General features: G+C 45.1%; 1 protein-coding gene across 1 annotated transcript in view; it reads right to left on the bottom strand.

The window, feature by feature from the left end:
* Positions 1-18,505, bottom strand: part of ZBTB8A (zinc finger and BTB domain containing 8A) — a 38,477-nt gene extending 19,972 nt beyond the window's left edge. Inside the window, exon 1 of the mRNA XM_047793073.1 lies at positions 18,303-18,505. The gene's annotated coding sequence lies outside the window, so the exon portion shown is untranslated. The remainder of the gene's footprint in view (positions 1-18,302) is intronic.
* Between the last annotated feature and the right edge of the window lie 1,144 nt (positions 18,506-19,649).

Here is a 19,649-nt window from a genome sequence, read left to right as displayed (position 1 = left end):
ACACCTGTGGCATATGGACATTCCCAGGCTAGGAGTCAAATTAGAGTTGCAGCTCCCGGTCTACACCACAACCACAGCAATGTCAAATCTAAGTCTCGGCTATGACTTACGCCACAGCTCTTGGGAATGCCAGACCCTTTAACCCACTGAGTGAGGCCAGGGATCCAACGGCATCCTCATGGCTACTAGTCGGATTCTAAACCCAATGAGCCACAACAGAAACTCCCAATAAATATTTACTTAAATAAATTACATGGGAACATTTATCAGGTATCATTTTTTAGCACAGATATTCTGGCACAGAAAATTAATGGGATCTATCTATCCATCTATTACCAGAACTTTAATATTAAAATCTGCAAGAGGAGTTCCCATCATGGCACAGCGGAACCGAATACGACCAGGAACCATGAGGTTGCGGCTTTGCAAAAAAAACTTCAAGAAGAGATTTCCAAAATGAAAATATAGTATGAAAAATTGAAAGCAAATATATTTTTAACTTTGAAAGTAAAAATAATCTTCTCAAGACAACAGCTATTCAGGAGTTCCTGCCCTGGCACAGTGGGTTAAGAATCCAACTGCAGCATCTAGAGTCACATCGAGGTTTGATCCCCAACCCTATGCAGTGGGCTAAAAGATCTGGTGTTGCTGCAGCTTCGGCTTTCATTCGATTCCTGGCCCCAAGAACTTCCATATGCCGGGGGTGCAGCCATTAAAAAAAAAAAAGACAACAGCTATTCAAAGACAAGCCAACAGATGAAATAGCAGGATAGCAACATATGTTCTACTACCCTTTTCCTGCAAGTGGCATCGACAGGATTTGCAAGAAAACCAAACAGAATAGTGTTAAGGATTCAACTTGAATAATTAAACATTTCTTGGAGTTCCCATGTGGTTTGGCAGGTTAAGTATCTGGCGTTGTCACTTCAGCGGCTGGGGTTGCTACTGTAGTGTGGGTTTAATACCTGCCAGGGGAACTTCCCCATGCTGCAGGTGCAGCCAAAAAAAAAAAAAAAAGAAAAAGAAAACATTTCTTAAAAACAGTATGGTTAAGAGGGAAGTGAGAAAAAAAAGTCCTACTGTGTATGTTCAGAAAGTCCCCCTGCAGTCATCCAGATCTTCTATTTGATTTACCAGATTATATAAAAGTGTACCACAATTTGCAACAGCAGCTGTAACAACTCCTATATTAAAAATATTTCAGGGAGTTCCCACTGTGGCTCAGCAGTAACCAACCTGACCAGTATCTATGAGGATTCGGGTTTGATCCCTGGTCTCGATCAGTGGGTTAAGCCTAGCTGTGAGCTGTGGTGTAGGTCATAAACGTGGCTCGGATCTCCAGTTGTTGTGGCTGTGGTGTAAACCCGTACCTGCAGCTCCAATTCAACCCCTAGCCTGGGAACCTCCATTATGCCATGGGTGCAGCCCTAAAAAGGAAAAAGAAAAAAGAAAAAAAAGTTTCAGTTTCTATTATATTCCAAACCTTTTTCATTACCAAAAAAAAAACCCCAAAAATCTGTTCAACTATTTTGTTCACTGACCATGAAGTTTTGTTAATGTGGAGAGTGTTAAAGTTTTATGTCCATACAAGGGATTAATCTCCAAAATTTATAAACACCTTCTGCAGCTCCATACCAAGAAAACAAACAACCCCATCAAAAAATAGGCAGAAGATCTAAACAGACAGTTCTCCAAAGAAGACATACAGATGGCCAAAAAACACAGGAAAAGATGTTCAACATTGCTCATTATTAGAGAAATGAAAATCAAAACCACGATGAGGTACCACCTTACACCAGCCAGAATGGCCATCATCCAAAAGTCTACAAACAGTAAGTGCTGGAGAGGGTGTGGAGAAAAGGGAACCCTATTACACTGTTGGTGGGATTGTAAATTGGTGCAACCACTGTGGAAAGCAGTATGGAGATTCCTCAGGAAACTAAAACTAGAACTACCATTTGATCCAGCAATCCCACTCCTGGGCATCTATCCAGAGAAAACGACGACTCGCAAAGACACATGTACTCTGATGTTCATTGCAGCACTGTTTTCAATAGCCAAGACCTGGAAACAACCTAAATGTCCATCAACAGAAGAGTGGATCAAGAAGATGTGGTACATATACACAATGGAATATTACTCAGCCATTAAAATGAACAAAATACTAGCATTTTTAGCAACATGGATGGACCTAGAAATTATCAAGCTAAGTGAAGTCAGCCATACAATGAGACACCAACACCAAATGCTTTCACTGACATGTGGAATCTGAAAAAAGGACAAACTGAACTTCTTTGCAGAACAGATGCTGACTCACAGACATTGAAAAACTTTTGGTCTCCGGAGGAGACAGTTTGGGGGGTGGGGGATGTGCTTGGGTTGTGGGATGGAAATCCTGTGAAACTGGATTGTGATGATCATTATACAACTACAGATGTGACAAATTCATTGAATTAAAAAAAGCTTTATATTCATAGGCAGTGGAAAAAGGAATCTCATGCTTTTAAAACCAATTAAGCTAAGCCAAAATAATTTTTACTAAATTTAAAAAATGAAATCACTTTTTAAAATAATAGTTTTTTTCTTTTTTTTTTTGTCTTTTTGCCTATTCTAGGGCCGCACCCACGGCATATGGAGGTTTCCAGGCTAGGGGGTCTAATCGGAGCTACAGCTGCTGGCCTACACCAGAGCCACAGCAACGCCAGATCCGAGCCTCATCTGTGACCTACACCACAGCTCAAGGCAATGCCAGATCCTTAACCCACTGAGCAAGGGCAGGGACCGAACCCGCAACCTCATGGTTCCTAGTCGGATTCGTTAACCACTGAGCCATGACAGGAACTCCTACATTTTTTATTATAAAAGTATTATATACTTACAAAAAAATTTAAAAATACAGGCCACTATAAAGAAGAAAACAGGAGTTCCCGTCCTGGCACAGCAGAAATGAATCCGACTAGGAATCACGAGGTAGCAGGTTCGATCTTTGACTTCGCTCAGGCCAAGTATCGAACCCCTTGTTCAGTGGGTTAAGGATCTGGCGTTGCCGTGAGCTGTGGTGTAGATTGCAGACACAGCTCGGATCCTGTGTTGCTGTGGCTCTGGTGTAGGCTGGCGGCTACAGCTCTGATTCGACCCCTAGCCTGGGAACCTCCATATGCCACGGGAGCGGCCCTAGGAAAGGCAAGACAAAATAAATAAATAAATAAAACAGTGACCTAGAAGTTTATAAAAAAATCTTTCTGAGCAGCAACCAAAAGAGAAAACAGCCAAGATGATCTGAGTGTTCCATAAAGTTTAATGTCATTTCCTCTTATGATTGGCAAAGTTTATTTAAAAAAAAAAAAAAAAAAGGTCCCACAGTTTCTATAGCTGGGAAGAAGGGGAGAATTTTTTTTTTTTGTCTTTTGTTGTTGTTGTTGTTGTTGCTATTTCTTGGGCGGCTCCCGTGGCATATGGAGGTTCCCAGGTTAGGGGTCCAATCGAAGCTGTAGCCACCGGCCTACGCCAGAGCCACAGCAACGCGGGATCCGAGCCGCGTCTGCAACCTACACCACAGCTCACGGCAACGCCGGATCGTTAACCCACTGAGCAAGGGCAGGGACCGAACCCGCAACCTCATCGTTCCTAGTCGGATTTGTTAACCACTGCGCCACGATGGGAACTCCTCCCCCCCCCCCTTTTTTTTTTAAATAAAGGCACAGGAGTGCCTGTTGTGACTCCAAGGTAACAAACCCAACTGGTATCCATGAGGATGAGGGTTCAATCTCTGGCCTTGCTCAGTGGGTTAAGGATCTGGCATTGATGTGAGCTGTGGTGTAGGTTGCAAAGACAGCTAGGATCCCGAGTTACCGTGGCTGTGGTGTAGGCGGCAGCTGCAGTTCCCTACCTAGCCTGGGAACCTCCATATGCCACACTTGTGGCCATGAAAAGCAAAAAATAAATAAATAAATAAATAAAATCTAAAAAATAAAATAAAGGGACAAAAAACAAGCTGAGAGCAAAAGGTAACAGAGCTGAGAAACAGCAAACCTCCTAACAGTGAGTTATCAACACTTTATATCTGTTACTTTTTAAAGTATAGTAAGAACAGAATTGGTTATGAAAAGGATTTTAAGAAACACCCATAATTAAAACAGCAGGATCTCATTTAGGGGCAAACTAGGATTCTGTCTTTGGGGGAACAAAATAAACAGCTTTAGAGAACAACTCCTCACAACCCTAAAAGCTCATCTACTGCTAGTCCCGGTGAGCTAGAAGGGTCCCGTAAAGGTTATTCACTTTGATAGCTTTAATTTCACGGTTCCAACAATACTGCTTAAGGGCACTCACTAGGACTTTCCAGTATACTGGGTTGTGTACAATGGCAAGCAATAGTTAATTCTGGAGTTTTTTCTTTTTTTTTTTCTTATGTGGCCACACCCGTGGCACAGGGAAGTTCACAGGCTGGGAATTGAAGCGGCGCTACCGCAGCAACCTGAGCCGCCGCATTGACAACACTGGATCCTCAACTCTCGGGGCCACAAGAGAAAGCCTCTGTTTCAGGTTTTTTGGGGGCCCCACCCGCAGTATATGGAAGTTTCCAGGCTAGGAGTCGACAAATCGGAGCTGCAGCAGCCAGCCTATGCCACAGCCACAGCAGCCACAGCAAAACGGGATTTGAGCCCCATCTGTGACCCACACCACAGCTCCTGACAACGCCAGATCCTTACCCCACTGAGCGAGGCCAGGGATCGCACCTGCATCCTCACGGATGCTAGTCAGATTCCTTTCCACTGAGCCACGACCAGAACTCCCTCTAGGGCTTTTTAAGAGAACTGACTTCTGCACATAGTCTGTGCCCAAACCAGTTTCCACAGGCTGATGAAACGTCATGTTTAGGGATGACCCTGGCAGAAATTAGTTAAGAGTAGATGTGTGAACTAACTCCCAGCATGCGTTCAAACTTCCTTGTGGAAAACTAAAAAGTTCTTTTCCCAGACTCCTTTTCAGTTAAGTTTCCCCATGTGAAAGGGGGTCCATCCATCAGAGTTCTGTGAGATTCAGAAGGCAGCAACGAGGCGGGAGCCATCTTTCTGCTGTTCTGGCTGTTAATGTTGGCAAGTACATTTATGGAAACATTGGGTTTTTCTGAAGCATTCCATGTCCAGAGTTTCACAGCTGTCAGAGAGACAAGTTTGGTAGATTCAGCTGTCACTAGTTGGTGGGTGTTGAGGGGCAGTTGCAGAATAGCAATTTCCTTTTTTTTTTTTTTTGGTCTTTGCAGGGCTGCACCCATGGCATATGGAGGTTCCCAGGCTAGGGGTCTAATCAGAGCTGTAGCCGCTGGCCTAAGCCAGAGCCACAGCAACTCGGGATCCGAGCAGCGTCTGCGACCTACACTATTGCTCACAGCAACGCCGGATCCTTAATCCACTGAGCAAGGTCAGGGATCAAACCCGAAACCTCATGGTTCCTAGTCAGATTCATTAACTACTGAGCCATGATGGGAACTCCAGAATAGCAATTTCTTGACCCTTGAATTGCACCAAGCAATGTCATCTGGAACTCAGAAGGGCCAGTGGTGGCCTCCCGATTCCCTCCTCGTGAGGGTCTGTTTGGCAGTCTGCTCCTGGGAAAAACTTCTGAAGGCCTAGCCTGGAGCCCACTCTTCATGGCCTTTCCAACAATTTTTGTGAGCACTTAGTTCCCTTTAGTAGACGAATTAAATCCTAGAATGGTTTCTCTTTGCTGAAACTGGGCCCAGATGACATATTAGCCCATTAGATGCCTCAAAATGTAGGAAGAAGGGTGAGTAGTCTGTCTGTGAGTGAGCAGAGGGTACAGGCTTTGGAATCAGATTGCCTAGGTACAAATTCTGGCTCTGCCACACACTTACTGGATAACATAGAAAGTTAACCTTGTGCCTCAGTTTCTTCATCTGTAAAATGGGACTAGTAATAATACCTATACCTTCTAGAATTATGGAACAGAGTAAATGAAAAGACAGTCTTAAATGCTTACAACAGTGGCTGTCTTATAATAAGCCCTTGAGAGATGTTAGCCATTATTATACTAATAATATTAATAGCATTTGCTGTTATCAGTTACGCAGACCACTTTAAAATGCTGCTTTAAAGAGTTCCTGTTGTGGCTCAGTGGTAACAAACTCGACTAATATCCATAAGGAGGAGAGTTCAACCACTGGCCTCGCTCAGTGAGTTAAGGATCCGGAGTTGCCATGACCTGCAATGTGGTTATGGTGGAGGCTGGTAGCTGCAGCTCCAATTCAACCCCTAGCCTGGGAACTTCCTTCCATTTGCCGAGGGTGCGGCCCTAAAAAGACCAAAAAACAATAAACAAACAAAAGAAACCCCCCCAAAACACTGCTTCGACCGAGTAGAAAATGTAAACATTTTAGAATTTTATTACCACACATTTTCTTGTGGGCTGAAGAATGCTAACTTATACAAAAGTGGACACAAAAAATTTGTTCCATCATATCTGTATACCCAGAGAGAGTGATCATTTCAAAACTACAGTGTACATGAGGAGAGCAAACCTCTACTCTAACTAGTCAACTAGTTATTCTAACTAGTTATTCTAGACTTCACCCTAACAGTTATTTTTTAGAAGCAATTTCTGCCATTTTCCCATTTCAAATGTTACCTCATCGATTATGCTTTATGAACAAGAGTGTTTGTTATTCAGATTTTTTGGGGTTCACTAAAATAAAACTGACAGGGAATTCCCTTGTGGCGAAGTGGGTTAAGGATATGGCACTGCCATTGCAGCAGCTTCGGTCGCTGCTGTGGCACGGGTTCAATCCCTAGCCTGGAGACTCCGTATGCTACAGGTGCAACATCCCGCCCATATATATATATATGACAAAACTGTGAGATATTTGAAGTGAACATTGTGGTAATTTGATATAATATACATTGTGAAAGGATTCCTCCCAGCTAGTTAGTTAAAATATGCAGTACCTCACATATTTATCTTTTTTTGTTGTTTCGTGAGAACATTTAAGTCTACTCCCTTAACAAATTTCAATCATACAATACCGTGTTATCAACCACAGTCACCATGTTACACATTAGATCCTCGGACCTTACTCATTTTACAGTTGGAAGTTTGTGCCTATTTTCCCATCCTCTAGTCCTTGACAACTACTTTTCTACTCTGTTTCTATGAATTTGGCTTTTTTAAAAAAGATTCCACATATAAGTGATAATATTCAGTATTTGTCTTTCTCTGTCTGGCTTACTTCACTTAGCATAACATGCTCAAGCTCCATCCATGTTATCACAAGTGACAGGATTTCTTTTTTCTCGTGGCTAAATATTATTCCATTATGTCTAGACACACACACACACACACACCCGCATCTTCTTTATCCATTCATCCATTAGCCCACACTTAGGTTGTTCTGTTTTTCAAAATTTAGGTTGTTTTTAAAACGTTATCACAGAGACTTCATGAGAATGAGATCTGTACTCAATAAGATTTGCAATCTGAAAGTTTAAATTTTTAATGTTTATGTCACGAGACATGTTTCTACAATATTTTCTTAGCCTCTTTGCTGAAAACTCCATCTTGTCCTGCTTTACTTTATCCCATCTTCGTGCTTGACAGTCACAGTGCTGGTAAATGACTTAAGCTTAAGAACAAAGACCTAAAGGCATAAGCTATTCATAGGGTCAGCTGAATGAGGACATAATGCGTTGGTCTAGGCACGCCGGACCTGTGCAGATGGGCACGCTGTTTGCACAAGCATGATATGTCCTCTAAGGAATAAGAGAAAGAGGAACCTCATGGCCATGTGGTCTAGGAGCGGTCGTTAGCAGAATATGCATTAGCAAAGAGAACTAAGGTGAAAACCTAGGCCCCAAATAGTCATGCCCTTTGCAGAAGCACAGTGAGGATTCTCTGGAATGCTATGCATAGATAGCTAACTCAAATGATTGTTATATGCCTAAAGGTCAGAGTAAAAGCTTAACCTTCTACCAGCTAAGTGGCTTTTAAAATAATAAAAGAACTTATAAAATAGTAAACAAACCCTATATCCTCCACCCATAGCCCCTCCTCACTTGACATCATCCTAAAAAACACAATAAAAGCGGTGCGGTTTCTTGAGGCGTGCTCTTGGTCCCTGAGATTTTGAGTCCCCCGGTTCCCACCTCTACTTAAGATAAATGTCTCTGTGTCTTGTTTTATGTTAACTTTTTTCCTTAAGTTTCACAGCACCCATTCTTCAGCCCCATCCTGCTGAGCTGGTCTCGGCATGTTTAGACTTAGAATAGTATTCTAATATACATATTGAGATGGTCTTAGATAAAATTATGTCCCTGGTTTGGTTTGCAAGAGACTTCTGCTGATAAAAAATATACTGTAGGAGTTCCTGTCGTAGCTCAGTGGTTAACAATCCGACTAGGAAACATGAGGTTGTGGGTTCAATCCCTGGCCTCACTCAGTGGGCTAAGGATCCTGTGTTGCCATGAGCTGTGGTGTAGTTCGCAGACTCGGCTTGGATCCCCTGTTGCTGTGGCTGTGGCAAAGGCAAGGGGCTATAGCTCCGATTTGACCCCTAGCCTGGGAACCTCCATATGCCGCAGGTGCGGCCCTAGAAGGACAAAAAAAAAAAAATGTATATGTGTGTATATATATATATATATAGTAATTTTTGGAATAAAGCTTCCCTCAAATACTCTGAAATTGTAAGAGCCTTATGTTGCACCTTATCCAACAATGCCAGTAAATAAAGGGACCTGAAGCAAAGGGGTTAATATACCCTCAATGGTTCAGATGATGCTAAGAGTCTAGGACTCAAAGCAGTAGATTTTCTGAAGGGTTAGAAAAATAAATGAAACAAAACAACTTCAAGAGTTCCCTGATAGGAGTTCCCGTCATGACACAGTGGTTGACGAATCCCACTGGGAACCATGAGGTTGCGAGTTCGATCCCTGGCCTTGCTCAGTGGGTTGGGGATCCAGCGTTGCAGTGAGCTGTGCTGTAGGTTGCAGACGCAGCTCGGATCCCGCGTTGCTGTGGCTGTGGCTGTGGTGTAGGCCGGTGGCTACAGCTCCGATTAGACCCCTAGCCTGGGAACCTACATATGCCACGGGAGCGGCCCTAGAGATGGCAAAAAGACAAAAAAAAAGGGGGTTCCCTGATAGTGCAGCAGGTTAAGGATCTGGCATTGTCACTGTAGTGGCTCAGGTCGCTGCTGTGGCATGGATTCAATCCCTGGTCCGGGAACTTCTACATGCCATGGGCATGGCCAAAACAAACAAACAAGAAAAAGCAACTTCATCTTTTGACGCAGTAATTATTTTTATGCTATGGGGTTTTCTTTTCTTTTTTCTTTTTTTGTCTTTTGTCTTTTTAGGGCCACACCAGAGGCATATGGAGGTTCCCAGGCTAGGGGTCAGATCAGTGCTGTAGCTGCTGGCCTACGCCTCAGCCACATCAACGTGGGATCCGAGCCACATCTGTGACCTACACCACAGCTCACGGCAATGCCGGATCCTTAACCCACTTAGCAAGGCCAGGGATTGAACCTGCGTCCTCATGGATACTAGTCAGGTTAGTTAACCACTGAGCCACAATGGGAACTCCACTTTTACGCTGTTTTGAACTTCATATAGCTGTACATGTTTTCTTTTCCTATTTTATTTTTTTTTTTATTTTTATTTTTTTTGCCACCCTGAGGCATGGAGTTCCAGGGGCAGAGATCAGATCTGAGCCACAGCTGTAATCTAAGCTGCAGCTGCAGCAACTCCGAATCCTGAACCCACGGTGCTGGACCAAGGATCAAACCAGGATCAAACACTCCCAAGATGTCATAGATCCTGATATGCCACAGTGAGAACTCCTATTTTATTCTCTTTTTATAAGGCCAGATATTCAAGCTGAAATGTGAAGTGTATTCATTCGATACATATTTATTGAGCATCTGCTTTATGCCTGCCTATCCCTGGCCTTGGGAATAGAAAGATGATGACAAGAAGAGATCAGTGCTCTAGAACACCTCAATGTCCATCAGCAAAGAGAGAGAAAGAAAATACTCCTAGGAGGAGGAAACTAAAAACCAGAGAAGCAAATGACTTTACTTGGGAGTGTCCACAAAAATTTCCAAAAGGCAGTAACAGTCAAGTCTTGAAGGATGGTTAAAAGTTAATACATGAAGAACAGATCAAAGAGCATTCTATTTTATTTGTTTATTTATTTATTATGTCTTATTATGTCCCTGTTATGAGGGATTGAACCCTCATCCTCATGGATCCTAATCGGGTTCTTTACTGCTGAGCCATGACGGGAACTCCACAAAGAGCATTCTAGACAGAAGGACCAAAGGCAAAGGCACAGACAGGTATTAAACTCCAGGACCTCTTAAAAATATATGTATATGCTATGGCTAGAGACTCAGGGTCTGTGGAGGGATAATGGAAGATGAACAGAGAAAAATATGTAGGTGCCAGATCCTGAAGCCCCTCCACTTTCCTAGGTTTGGGGCACTTTTGAAGGATTTTAAGAGAAGCGACATGGTAATAGGTCACCAGTGACTAGCTATGTGACTTTGTCAAGTGGCTTAACTTTTTTTTTCCCGGTCCCACCACAGCATGCGGAAGTTCCTGGGCCAGGAATCAAACCTGAGCTACAGAAATGACCCAAGCCACAGCAGTGACAACACTAGGTCCTTAACTGGTAGGCCACCAGGGAACTCCCTCAAGTTACTTAACACTAAGCATCAGTTTCCTTTTTGTAAAATGGGGATATTGACTCCTAAGAGGCTCTAAGGAAGTCTGTTAAGAGGATTAGATAATAGCTAAGATAAATAGGATTGATAACAATAAGAAATTAAGATAAACAGCAATAAGCACATGAAGATATGTTTAACATTAGTAGTCATTAGGGAAGTGCAAGTAAAAATCACGAGATTTGACTTCACACTCACTAGTATGACTACCATAAATACACACACACACACACACACACGGAGGAAAATATTGTGTCGGCCAGGATGTGGAAAAATCAGAACCTTCATGTATTGCTGGTAGGAATGTAAATGGTGCACCCATTTTGGAAGAGTCTGGCAGTTCCTAAGTGATTTTTTTTTTTGCTTTTTCAGGGCCTCACTTGTGGAATATGGAGATTCCCAGGCTAGGGGTTGAATAAGAGCTGCAGCTGCTGCCTACATCGCAGGCAGAGCAACGCAGGAGCTGAGCCATGTCCTCCACCTACACCACAGCTCACGGCAACGCCAGATCCTTAACCCACTGAGTGAGGCCAGGGATTGAACACACATCCTCACAGGTAATAGTCGGGTTTGTTTCTGCTGAACCACAATGGAACTCCTCCTAAACAGAGTTACCACAGGACTCCACAGTTCCACTCCTAGGTATATGTTCAAGAGAAATGAAAATTTATGTCCCCATTGAAACTTGTATACAAATATTTATAGCAGCATTATGGATAATAGCTGAAGGGTGGAAACAGCTCACATGTCCATCACCGTTTGGGAAAATGGATAAACAAAATGCGGTATATCCATACAATGGACTGTTATTCAGCCATAAAAAGGAATGAAGAACTGAGTACCTGCTATACATGGATGAACTTTGAAAACCTCAAGCTAAGTGAAAGAAGCCAGGCACAAAAGACCATATACCTTATGATTTCATTTATATGAAATGTCCAGAATAGGCAGATGATAGGGACAGAGAGTAGATTAGTGGTTGTCAGGGGCTAGGGAGATTCAGAAATGGGGTATGAATATTAATGGGTATGGTATTTCTTCTTTTTTGTTCTTTTTTACGATGCATCTGCAGCACATGGGAGTTCTCAGGGTAGGAGTCAAATCAGAGCTGGAGCTGCTGGCCTATACCACAGCCACAGCAACACAGGATCCAAGCCACATCTGTGATCTACACTGCAGTTTACAGCAACACTGGATCTTTAACCCAGTACACAAGGCCAGGGATTGTACCCACATCCTCATGGACACCATGTCAGATTATCAACCTGCTGAGCCACAATCTCTGGGTATGGGATTTCTTTCTTTTTCTTTTTTCTTTTTTTTTTTTTTGTCTTTTTGCCATTCCTTGGGCCGCTCCCACGGCATATGGAGGTTCCCAGGCTAGGGGTCCAATCGGAGCTGTAGCTGGCAGCCTACGCCAGAGCCACAGCAACTCGGGATCCGAGCCGCATCTGCGACCTACACCACAGCTCATGGCAACGCCGGATCGTTAACCCACTGAGCAAGGGCAGGGATCGAACCCGAAACCTCATGGTTCCTAGTCAGATTCGTTAACCACTGCGCCACGACGGGAACTCCACTGGGTATGGGATTTCTTTATGCAGTGGTGAAAATGTTCTGGAATTTGAGGGTGGTGATGGTTGCACAACTGTGTGAGTACACTAAAAAACACTGAATTATACACTTTAAAAGGGTGAATTTGGGGAAGTTCCTTTGTAGCACAGTTAAGGATTCAGTGTTGCTACAGCTGTGGTGCAGGCTACAACTTTGGCACAGGTTTGATCCCCAGCCCAGGAAATTTCACATGCTGCAGGTGCAGCCAAAATAAAGGTGAACTTTATGGTATATGGGTTATTATCTTAATAAAAAGAAATAGCTAATACTTGTTTACTAGGCACTGTACTCAACACTTTATACTCATCTTTATTTTATTTTATTTTTTTGCCTTTTCTAGGGCCATACCCACAGCATATGGAGGTTCCCAAGCTAGGGGTCTAATCAGAGCTGTAGCTGCTGGCCTACACCACAGCCACAGCAATGAGGGATCCGAGCTGTGTCTGCGACCTATGCCACAGCTCACGGCAATGCCAGATCCTTAACCCACTGAGCAAGGGCAGGGACCGAACCCGCAACCTCATGGTTCCTAGTCGGATTCGTTAACCACTGAGCCATGACGGGAACTCCCAATACTCATTATCTTATTTCAGTCCTCACAATAACCTCATGAGGTAAGTGCTACTCTGATTCACATGGTTTAGATCAAGAAATGGAGGCACAGGAGTTCCCATGTGGCTCAGTGGTTTAGGTATCTGGTATTGTCACTGCAGTGGTTCAGGTTTTGATCCCTAGCCTGGGCAGGTTCTGAAAAAAAAAAAAAGAAAGAAAAGAAAGAAAAGAAAAAAGAAATGAAGGCACAGAGAAAAGAAAATCTTCTCTAAGACTGCAAAAGGAGCAAGTGAACAGAGATTGAAATTCAGTGAATGACCCTGAACCAGCACTCCTAATTCTTACACTTTTCTTCTGACCATGATATATGCAAAATGCCCAACATAATTAGCAGCATGAAGCTGGGGCTCAATAAATATTAGGTATGATTATTATGATGATCCAACTTGTATACCCAGAAGAAAACCCGAGACAGCATGGAGGAAAAGAAACAGCGGGAGAGGCAGGGCCAGGGAGACCAATTTAAAGGCTTAATGAAGTTGTCAAAGCAAGAAATGGTGACGAACTGAATTGAGACAGTGGAGACAGAGTGAATAACAGAAGGGATAACAGGAACTTTTCCAAGAAAATAGGAATTGTCGGAGTTCCCGTCATGGCACAGTGGTTAACGAATCAGACTAGGAACCATGAGGTTGTGGGTTCAGTCCCTGGCCTCGCTCAGTGGATTAAGGATCTGGCATTGCCGTGAGCTGTGGTGTAGGTTGCAGACTCGGCTCAGATCTCACACTGCTGTGGCTCTGGCATAGCCCGGTGGCTATAGCTCTGGTTAGACCCCTAGTCTGGGAACCTCCATATGCCATGGGAGCAGCTCAAGAAAAGACAAAAAAAGAAAAAAAAAAAGAAAATAGGAATTGTCCTATAAATTAGGGTTAGCTACAACTTATAGTATTTACGCCTACAAAGCATTAGCATAACTTGCATTCATAATTGTACTCTTTTTTTTTTTTTTTTTGCCTTTTAGGGCTGTACCCACGGCATGTGGAAGTTCCCAGACCAGGGGTCGAATCGGAGCTGAGGCTGCCGGGCTACACCACAGCCATCGCAACTCAGGATCCAAGCCTTGTCTGCCACCTATACCACAGTTCAAGGCAACACCAGATCCTTAACCCATTGAGCGAGGCCAGGGATCAAACTCACGTCCTCATGGATACTAATCAGGTTTGTTTCTGCTGAGCCACACAGGGAATTCCCACATAATTGTACTCTTGAGTCATCAGGAAAGGTTTAAGTTATTCTCAAAATATGTGACTAAGTCAAGAAAATGGGTAAAATGTTTCAATTTTTCTTTTCAGTAGATTGACTTTGTAAGTTGAAACAGCAAGTTATAATAGTTCATGTAAACAGTCAATTCAATTTGCAGAGTTCCCGTGGCTCAGAGGATTAAGGATCTGGCGTTGTCAATACTATGGCTCTGGTTACAGCTGTGGCATGGGTTCAATCCCTGACCCAGGAATTTCCGCATGTCCTAGCCACAGCCAAAAGAAAAAAAATTGGGGAGTTCCCGTGTGGCTCAACAGGTTAAGGATCCAGTGTAGTCACTGCAGAGGTGTGGGTTCAATCCCTAGCCTGGGAAATTCTGCATGCTGCTGGCATGGCCAAAATTTTTTTTTTTACTTTTTAGGGTTGATCTTGCAGCATATGGAAGTTGCCAGGCTACGGGTCAAATCGGAGCTACAACTGCCATCTTATTGCCACAACCACAGCAACTCAGGATCCGAGCGAGCCGTGTCAGCGACCTGCACCACAGCTCACGGCAACACCAGATCCCCAATCCACTAATCGAGGCCAGGGATTGAACCCACATCCTCATGGATACCAGTCAGATTCGTTTCCACCATGGCACAACGGGAACTCCAACCCCGGAAAGATTTAGAACTAAGTATAAAACTGTTTAAGAAAATCAAAGCAGGAGTTCCCGTCGTGGCGCAGTGGTTAACGAATCCGACTAGGAACCATGAGGTTGCGGGTTCGGTCCCTGCCCTTGCTCAGTGGGTTAACGATCCGGCGTTGCCGTGAGCTGTGGTGTAGGTTGCAGACGCGGCTCGGATCCCGCGTTGCTGTGGCTATGGTGTAGGCCGGTGCCTACAGCTCCAATTCGACCCCTAGCCTGGGAACCTCCATATGCCGCGGGAGCGGCCTAAGAAATAGCAACAACAACAACAACAAAAAAGACAAAAGACAAAAAAAAAGAAATAGCAACAACAACAACAAAAAAGACAAAAGACAAAAAAAAGAAAGAAAGAAAATCAAAGCAGTATTTGGGCAAATCTCAATGAAAAGATGGCATTTAAAGAAAAATCCAGGAGTTCCCACTGTGGTACAGCAGGTTATGGATCTGTCACTGTCTCTGAAGCAGTGCAGGCTTGATCCCCAGCCTGGTTCATTGGGTTAAGAATCTGGTGTTGATGCAGCTGTGGCTCAGATTCAGTCCCTGGCCCGGGAAATTCCATGTGCTGTGGATGCCAAAAAGAAAAAAAAAAAAAGGAAAAGAAGTTTTTTAATTAAAAAAATAAAGTCTAGAGAGTTCCCTGGTGGTTTAGTAGTTAGGATGCGGTGCTTTCACTGCCATGGCCTGAGTTCCATCCCTGGTCTGGGAACTGAGATCCCACATCAAGCTGCAGGCTGGGGCCAAAGAAAAGAAAAAAAGGAGTTCCCGTCGTGGCGCAGTGGTTAACGAATCCGCCTAGGAACCATGAGGTTGCGGGTTCGGTCCCTGCCCTTGCTCAGTGGGTTAACGATCCGGCGTTGCTGTGAGCTGTGGTGTAGGTTGCAGACGCGGCTCGGATCCCGTGTTGCTGTGGCCCTGGTGTAGGCCGGTGGCTACAGCTCCGATTGGACCCCTAGCCTGGGAACCTCCATATGCCGCAGGAGCGGCCCAAGAAATAGCAAAAAAAAAAAAAGACGAAAAGAAAAAAAAAGGTCCAAAGGAGGACAAAGAGTCAGTCAGGCATCTGGGGGAAGGGTGTTCCAGGCAGATGTAACAGCAAGTGCAAAGGCTCTGAGGTGAAGCAGGCAAAGACTGGAGGAACATTAAGGAGGGCTGGGGCAGGTAGGACATCATGGGACCAGTTTCTACAAGGCCTTATAGACTATTTAGGGGCCTCCGACTTTTGGTCTGAGTAAAATGGGGAGCCACTGAAGATGGGGAGCCACTGACCAATTCTGAGCAAAGAGGTGACAAAGACTTCCCTCAAGGGGATGAAAAAACTTGCACCAAATCTTTTAAATCTGATAAACATGTAGTTAGGTCACTGAAAGGGTTGAAACTGTTAGACAGAAATTCCATTTGATCTAGAAAATAAGATTTAAATGATATAGGAGGAAACAAGTATTGCCCTATCTTACAAAGTTTTTGCTGGGCTCAAATCATTATCAACAGCAAAGCTGGTAATTTCAAGGCCATGAGAAAAGGTCTAGCAGAGTGCCTTCTTTACCGGGTCGGAAATTTACATGATCTGGAAAAGGCCAAGATGATGCCTCCTACTAACATTTTAGAGCCATGCCTGTTTAGCCAAGACTGGCAGGTTGGATCCTCACTTCCCATTAACATCTTGTGTGGTCAGGGGGCTCCTGGGAATAAAGACATCTGATCTCTGGTTATAGTGAAGGGCTCTTGCTCCAGGGGCCTCACAAACCCAGCCATACCCAGGGCTTGGGGAAGGTTACAGAGAGGAAGATTGAGCCGGGGTTCTTCTGCTGAGGATTTTAGATTTGCTTCTGATACAAATCAGTTAAGGTTTTCAGAGCAGGGAAGCAATATGAGTTGCTTACTGGAAAGCTCTGGAGGTGACTTTAGGAGGAAATGAAGAGCTAGAGCAGGAGGCAAGGGCGTTGGAAGGCTGCCACCTTTCACCTCCTGGCTTAAAGCTTAAATGCTTAATGTGTTTCCTCATCTAGAAAGTGAAATAATCCTCAGCCTGACTAGGTAGTTGTTTTATGTGATATAACTCATATAGGCGAAAGCACTCCATTTACTAAAGTTCTGCAAATAAAAACATTTATCAAGAATAGAAGTAAAACTGATGTGTGCAGTTTAAAAGCCCAATTTACATGATCTAGAAAAGGCCAAGATGATGCCTCCTACTAACATTTTAGAGCCATGCCCGTTTAGCCAAGACTGGCAGGTTGGATCCTCACTTCCCATTAACATCTTGTGTGGTCAGGGGGCTCCTGGGAATAAAGACATCTGATCTCTGGTTATAGCCCGTGAGAATCTACGGCTTCCAAACACTCATTGGACTAAAACTAACACAATGTTACTTGTCTACCATATCTCAATTTAAAAGGAAAAAAAGGGGAGAAAAAAAATAAACCACGCCTTTTAAAGATGTGGAGCCTGGCTACTGGCACAATCAACAATAAATAAGCGCATGCGATGGAGAAGGGGCCAAACCACTAATTAACTTACAAGAGAGGCCGTCTGCATAGGTAGAAGGTGCGTACATGTGGGTTCGGCATAAAATAATAATTGTAGCTCAATATTTGTTAGGTATAGTAAGTCTGCCTTGGCTTCTCAGCCCGGATCTGTCACATCACCATATAAAACCAAAGGATGGAGGATGTACGCAGAAACTCGGACTACTGCCCAGCCAGCCACCTACCCGAGGAAGCGCCCGGAGCTGCAGGAGAGAAGCCCCGGACCTTGGCCACCCCACCCGGCGGGCCACACATCACCCGCCGCGCAGCCCGAGCCCGGCTGGCTGCCGACCCTCCGGGAGTCCGCGCCGCCCGACGGCTCGAGACACGCCCGGCACGGTCCCCGCGCCGCCTTCCCGCCGCCGCCGCCAGGAGGCTCCGCGCGCCTTCCCGCCTTTCCCCGCGCCGCGGCCGGGCCAGGCCGGGCGGCCGGGCGGGCGCGGCGCTGGGCGGGCGCGGGCGGCGACGGCGCTGCCATTGTCCCGCAACCCCTCCCGGGCGCGCAGGCGGGCCGGGCCGGGCGGTTGGATGGGCGCCGGAGAGGCGGCCGCGCAGTCCGGGGAACGGTGCGCCCCGCCGCCGCCCGCCTCTCCCCCGCTGGCCGCCGCCCGGAGGCCGGGTCCTGGGCGCCGGCTGCCCGCGCCTCCTTTGTGACCGTCTCCAGCCCCTCGGAGCCGGCGCGCCACCGCCGCTGTGCCCGGGGCTGCAAATGGCGCCCGCTCGCCTCTGCGCCTCCCGCCGCTCTCTGGACCGGGAACGTCTGGGGGCGCCGCGCCGGGGCCGCATCCCGCTGTTGCCGCCGCCGCTGCAGCCCTGGGACCAGAGCCCGCGGCGCCTTCGCCCGCAGCTAGGCTCGTGGGCCCGTCCCGGGCAGCCCCGACGCCCCGCCCGCCCTTCGCCCGCGTCGCGCGCAGCCACTTACCGCGGGCCGCGGCGCACCGGCGGGTCGCGCGCGCGGGCTGGGGGAAGATTCCCGGTTCCCGGCAGGGGAAATACCCCCTCTTGAAGCCGTTCCTTTGCGCCCTAAAACAAGTAGCCCCAACGTGAGAGAAACAAAAGGTATTTGCTGACGTGGGCGTTGGACAGAAACGCCCGAGGGCTGGGGACACAATTAAAGGGGCAACGCACAGATTTCAGGCACCAACCAGCAGCTTCGCCCACTCCCCCTGCCCTTGCCTACACCCCGCTGCACCCTCCGGAGGCAATGGGGTGCCCAGATCCCCTAGCACTTGACTACAGAATCATTATTTAGTAAGGAGCTTAAATTTTAAATTGTACTTTACGTTGGGAAAGGCGCCTCCGGGAGGGCAGAAGGGCTGGATTTCTAGGATCTGGGGAATTTGGTTTAGGAAAGAGGGAGGGACTTAGGCGTGCCCACAATTACTGTATAAGTGCATGTGACATTATTGTACTTAAGTTTAGCAACGTCAAATGGAAGAGATCTGCACAGAATTTTTCCCTTTTTGAAGAACTCGTTTTAGTCAAGGGTAATCTTTTCTAAAACTCTGCAAGTCACAAGAATTTTCTTTGAAGAGGATAACCCAAGAAGCTGAGATAAGAAAAAATAATCCTTGGTCAAGTTCAGAGAAAATATAAAACTAGTAAGAATAGGAGGTTTTGTGTTGTCAAATACTAACATTGATGGTACATCAAGCCCTTCTTCTGACATATTTACATCCCTAATGTTTAGAGTACACACGTCAGGTTCTATATCTGCTAACATCATAAATCACTGAATATTCATTGTTAGCAGGCAAACATTAATTCTACAAACTACGTTTTCTAGTTCCTTCTGCTGGGGTCAGGTATTGAAAAGTACTGTGATATAGTAAAACCGAAAAAAAGACTCAAAATTTTAAAACATTTAGTTTTTGTTGGATTTCTCTCTTTTGTCACACTCAGTCATACTGGACAGAATTTATTACTGTGGTTTCATCAATAGTTAGCTATGTGATTTGAGGATCATAGTCTCTACTAGAAGGATACAAAATATTCACAACTATCTCTTGATGTCACTTCTGTATTACTTGAGTTATTTTGCTACTTAGTTGCACCTTCTCACATTCTGAACAGGTAATTGAAAACATGTTTGAAAACCGGCTAAGTATCAGGAGATTTGGATGTACCTGAACTATTCTGCTAGCATCCCCATTGAGAATTCTCCCCCAAAGACCTGGGCATTGTTATCACAAAGGGTTTTATTTTAGCCTTAATTAATTAAAACATGCAAAAAAAGTTCTACAAACTTGTTCCTCAAGAGAGCACATCC

This window comes from Phacochoerus africanus, chromosome 8 (assembly GCF_016906955.1).
Source record: "Phacochoerus africanus isolate WHEZ1 chromosome 8, ROS_Pafr_v1, whole genome shotgun sequence".
NCBI classification, from domain to species: Eukaryota; Metazoa; Chordata; class Mammalia; order Artiodactyla; family Suidae; genus Phacochoerus; species Phacochoerus africanus.
The sequence above is the reverse complement of the archived record's forward strand: the minus strand, read 5'-3'. Positions and strand labels throughout refer to the sequence as shown.